Below are 5604 nucleotides of genomic sequence, written 5' to 3'. Positions count from 1 at the left end.
TTTTTTTTTAATTCTGTTTCTTTTTCTCTGTGTGCACATACAGATGAATGAATGCCTCTGTATGTATGGGTATGAAGACAATCTGCTGGAGTTGGTTTACTCCTTCTACCCTATGAATCCCAGAGACCGAACTCAGGTCATCAGGTTTGGCTATTTTACCTGTTGGGCCACCTTGCTATCCTTGTACTGAATACTTGTCATATGCATAGACTGTTCTGAATAAAAATAAAAAACAATGGGAAACATTTATACGTATATCTGTAGATGATAAGATATAAAAGATTAAGCACAGCAATTATAATACCAGTCACGCTCTCAACCACTATATTTAACCCTTCATCTTATAGTAACCCTATTGGGTAGAAATTATTATTGTCTACCTTTGTCATATTATGACTGTGACTGTGAGTGACTAGGTGATTTCACTAAGGTCACACAGCAGTAAGTAACAGTGCTAGAAACCAACCAGTTTGCCCCCAGGTACCATGTCCTTCACTAATGCCATCATTGTTCTTTTCTGCCTGGCAGCATAACCATATACATTACCATGCATGGAACAGCTAGGAATTTCAAGAAAAGAAAAGGGAAGCATAGTCATGAGTGCTTGGCCATGAATGCAGAAACCACTCTAGGTATTTCAGACAGTAGATTTACTGTGAGGAGTTGGTTACAGGGGTAATGGGAGATCCAAAGAGATGCACTTACCTAGAACATAAAGACTGCTAATGTTGTTAAGGCTGAGGTAGCAAAATGAGGAAGGGAATGTGACCCAGACTCTGGGGCACTCATGTCTAATGCCACTGCTGTAGAGTTGGGCTCCAGATCCCACTGTCTCTGTGGCTGCTGGAGTCAGACTCCTCTGCTGTGTCTCGTTTGCATCAGCAGCTGCTGCCTTCGTAGGTATTCCTGCTTACTTTCTAGATCCCTGGATAAATTTGGGAACAGGAAAGAAAAATAAAACCTGGTTTCTGTATTCTCCCTATTTTCTAGTCTCCCATCAGACTCTTACTGGTAGACTCTACCAGAGATTTAGCTGGCAGGGATACCTGGAAGGTATAGTTTTGTGGGCCTTTTTTTTCTGGGAAACATTCATTGAGTATATTACAAAGTCAGAGTAGATTGCAAGACAAAGTATAACCTTCATGGAGCCTCTCTTTATTACTTTCCTATTGCTGTGCTAAGACACCTTGACCAAGGAACTAATAGAACAAAGAATTTATTTGAGCATTCCAATTTTAAAGGGTGAGACTCCATGACCATCATTAGCTGGAGCATGGCAGCAGGCAGGCCGGCATGATGCTAGAGCAGTGGCTGCGAGCTTACATCTTGATCCACAAGCTCTTAATCACTGAGCCATCTCTCCAGCCCTGTAATTGGGGACACTTTTCTACCAGGAGAGTATTACAATACTTTCTAAGTGTAACAATGGGAAGAAAAATGATCTGGGAAGATCTTTCTAAGTAAATCCGAGTTGATTCTTTTTTTTTTTTTTTTTTAGTTTTTCGAGACAGGGTTTCTCTGTGTAGCCCTGGCAGTCCTGGGCCTCACTCTGTAGACCAGGCTGGCCTCGAACTCAGAAATCCCCCTGCCTCTGCCTCCCAAGTGCTGGGATTAAAGGTGTGCACCACCACCTCCCCCGAGTTGATTCTTTAAAGATGAGTCTGAGTTTCCTGAGGAAGTAGTTTTCCAGGGAAAAGAGGATTTGTTTTTTCCCAAAGGGTAAAAGCCTTAGCTGGTGTACTACTATTTGAGCATGTGGAGGAGCTTAGAATTGCTGATGTCTAGGATATAAACTGAGCCATCCACATTCGAGCTCAGAGTATATTGCATGTGAAAGGATTCTGATACTGTCCTTAAGTGCTGACAGCAGCCAACCACTGAAGGGCTTCACTCACCATGAAAAACATATTTGAAGCCGAAAGGTGGTGGCACAAGCCTTTAGTCCTGGCACTCAGGAGGCTGAGACTGGTGGATTTCTGAGTTTGATGTCAGCCTGGTCTACAGAGTGAGTTCCAGGACAGCCAGGGCTACACAGAGAAATGCTGTCTCAAAAACCAATCAACAAACCAACCAACGAAACAACCAACCAATCAACCAAACAGTAAAGGTCTATTTGAATTTTGACTCAGGACTGCAGTTCATTTGGTTGCTACCAGTTTGGCTGTTAAACATTGAGATGCCTCCATCCAAGCTCTGGTTCCTCCAGCCTGATGCATGCCAGTTATTCTGTGACCTTCTAGATCCAACAACTGAGAAGTGGTGCCAAGTCCAGCAGAGCCACTGAAATTGGATCCAGTCCCTTGGAGTGTTCACCAGCTTTCCAAACTTCCTCAAGCAATACACTTAAGAGAAAATGATTTGTTTTGGCTCACAGTTTCATGACTTTTTGCCCATGATTAATTGCCTCTGGCACTTTAAGCCTGCAGTGAGGCAGTCGTGGATGATGAACCTATCTCATGGCTAGGATGCCAAAAAGAGGGAGAGAAAAGGGTCAGAATCCTAAATCCTGGTCCAGGGATCACACCAAGGGTTGGGAGAAAAACATACTAGGCTGTACCTTTTAAAGGTTCTGCCTTGCCCCCCCCAACCCGCAAAATGCCATGGGCTGGGAGCCAAGCCTTCAGTACATGGTACTTTGGGGGATACTTACCTTAAAACATATCACCTGGTCAGCACCATGCACACTGGCTGTTAAACATTTTGAGTGTCGACGCTGGTTTTGCAATGCCAGATTAGTGCTTAGCTTTGTTGGTTCTTCAGCTCACTTTACTGCACTGTAAAGAGAATTATGGCTGTTCTAAGTCAGTGATTTCCAAAATGTGGTCTCTAGACCAGCAGCAACATCATTATCTGGAAAGTGGTTAGAAATGCAAATATCAGCCCATCCTCTACTGAATCAGAAACTCCAAGGCTAGAGCCCAGTGGTGTGTGTTTTAACCAGTTCTCTCCAACTTAAGATCTATTCCTTGGAGTTTCTTGCTTTCATAAACAATCTAAATATATGTTCCTTGAACAATTAGCTCTTATTAACTAAAGTTTAAAGAAATCAGTCTTCTTTAGGTTAGTGGAGTAAGTGAAGGTATAGGGTTGGGATGCTCAGCCTGAGGTTGCAGTACATACATGCTGATTGGATGAAAAGTTAGCTAAAATTTTAAAAAGCGCTATGTAATGGGATGCATCAGATATAGTATGTGCTGAGATCTGCATCTGACATATATATGTTTCTGTATTTTATGATGCTCAACATCTTGGGATGGTCCAGAGTGCTAGAAGGTCTATCTCTTCCACAGAAATCTGATTTACAGAGAAAATATAAGATTTGCCTGGGACTTTGATAGACAAACCTAAACTCCTATCTACATCTCCTCTTTTGAAGATAGCACAGTTGGCTACACTGCCTTGCTGTCCTTGGTCACCAAGTGCACTGGGCACTAGTGGACTATACATTGTTCCTTTGACCAGAGCCTGATGGAATTACACTATTCTCTCTGAAGTCCATTTGGCTCCTTACCTTACTTCCCTCATGCTCATGGTTTCCCCTCCCTTCTTCTGCATTCTAGCTAACCTGGTCCAGTTCTGTTCGTCTCTGTGGCATACTATGACCTGTCTTGGAAACTAATAAACTTCTTTCAAAGACTGCCTTTGTGTTTGTTGTCTAACCATATTCTAAGAAGAGAAAACGCAGGTGCATATTAGACAGAGTTGAGTCTCCATTAGGCTCTGTCATTTACCCATCATATTACTTTAATTTTCTCTAGCTAGCTTTAGCAACTTTATCTAGAGAATACAGCAGAACAGACAACATAATATGCATTGAGTGAATGAGACCTGAAATACACAGTTGTATGTCTAAGGTGCTAAGAAAATCAAGGAATCAAGGAATCAAGTAGAACAGATGAGATCTGAATGAGGAAGAGGGGTAACACAGGGATGGAAAGGTTTAACCAGGGTAGTGTTAAGGAGATGAGGAGAGTAGGGAATATGAGAGAGAGAGAGAGAGAGAGAGAGAGAGAGAGAGAGAGAGAGAGAGAGAGAGAGAGAGCATCAACTAAAATGAAATATGTAGGAAGATTAATAGGATAACTGATACTTTGTAAGCTATTTAAAACGTAAAAGGAAAAATCACGAAGTGAAGAAATACCCCCTTGGCTCAAACATGACCAAGTACAGCACATGAATTAAATAGCTGTTCAGATTTATATATCCTTCCTAATGTTCAATTAGCAACAGCAACACAGCAGGAGCTAGTTCCTGCGCTGCTCTGTATATTGTCCAACTGAAAACATTCCCTTCCCCCAATATATTAAATGATGGCTGCTGTCCCTGTTAAGGGACTGAAGTCTGATAATTAGTCTTGTAAACAAGAGAATTAAAAGGAGCATAGTTTATCCCTTTGCCTCAGCTCAAGTGTCACTTTGACATGCTATGCCTACCTTTACTAATTACCTGATAAGCAAACTTATCAGGCAATAGGGGAGAGAGCAAGAATTTGGAATTTGAAACCATGTTGGTCTTCAGACAAATGTGGTTCTGTGACCTTCAGCAAATCACTTAATAGTTCCAAACTTCAATTTCTTTATCTGTAAAATGGAGATAAGAATATCTAACCAGGAAAGATGTTCCGAGAAAGCAGCATAAATTAAGTAATGTATCTCATTAGTGGGAGGCATGGAATTTGAACCTGGCTAGTCTGAAGCCAACAACCAACCAGGTCTCAGCACAGCCCCTAGGTGGCACTTTAACTAGTTAGCGTTCCTATCCAGCTCCTTCTTTATCTCCTGCACTATCCTCATTCTAGTGGTTGGGATGAAAATATTGTTCAGGATTTGAATCATCTCCTTCTTCCTCACTGAAATTAATTACCTATATGAGATTTTATAGCTTGAAACCAAAGACTTCCGCAACTGCACAAAGACAGGTTTCAGCTGGCACAGTTACTTTGGCACTGAGCTCTGCTTTCCAGATCTACTCATCTCAGAAGAAAGTGGCCCCCCTCTCCCTCTCCCTCTCTCTCCGTCTCCCCCCCCTTCTGATTCTCTTGCTTCTTCTGTTTCCTGAGTGCTGGGATTACAGACTACTGCCATCATGTATGGCTAAGAAAATCTCAACTTGTGCATCCTCTAGAGCAAATGGGCAATTTCAAGTAAGTCCCACCTCAAGGCTGGCCTTGGCTCATTTAGAAACGTTCCTTTATGTCAGTGTTTCGCAACCTATGGGTCATGACCCCTCTCCAGATCTATCTATCTTCAGAAATATTTACATTATGATTCATAACAGTAGCAAAATTATAGGAATAGCAACAAAAATAATTTTATGGTTAGGGGTCACTACAGCATGAGGAACGCTATTAAAGGGTCGCAGCATTAGGGAGGTTGAGAACCACAGCTTTATGGTATCAGGCTTCTAATTCTCTCAGGTCCTTGTTTTGGAATTCTTCTTGAGAAATCTCAGTCAGAGGTCTGCTTAGGATACTACCATTCTGGCTAGGTTTATGTGCTCTAGGGAGGGATTTGTGGTGAAGTTGCCAAAGGTTTCAAGTTTTTCCACGCCTAAGTTCAATCAACCATTCTTGAATTTCTGATTTGACTTCTTGGTTTTTTTTTT

Source organism: Mastomys coucha, chromosome X (genome assembly GCF_008632895.1).
Source record: "Mastomys coucha isolate ucsf_1 chromosome X, UCSF_Mcou_1, whole genome shotgun sequence".
In the NCBI taxonomy this organism is placed as follows: Eukaryota; Metazoa; Chordata; class Mammalia; order Rodentia; family Muridae; genus Mastomys; species Mastomys coucha.
Note: the sequence above shows the minus strand (reverse complement) of the source record.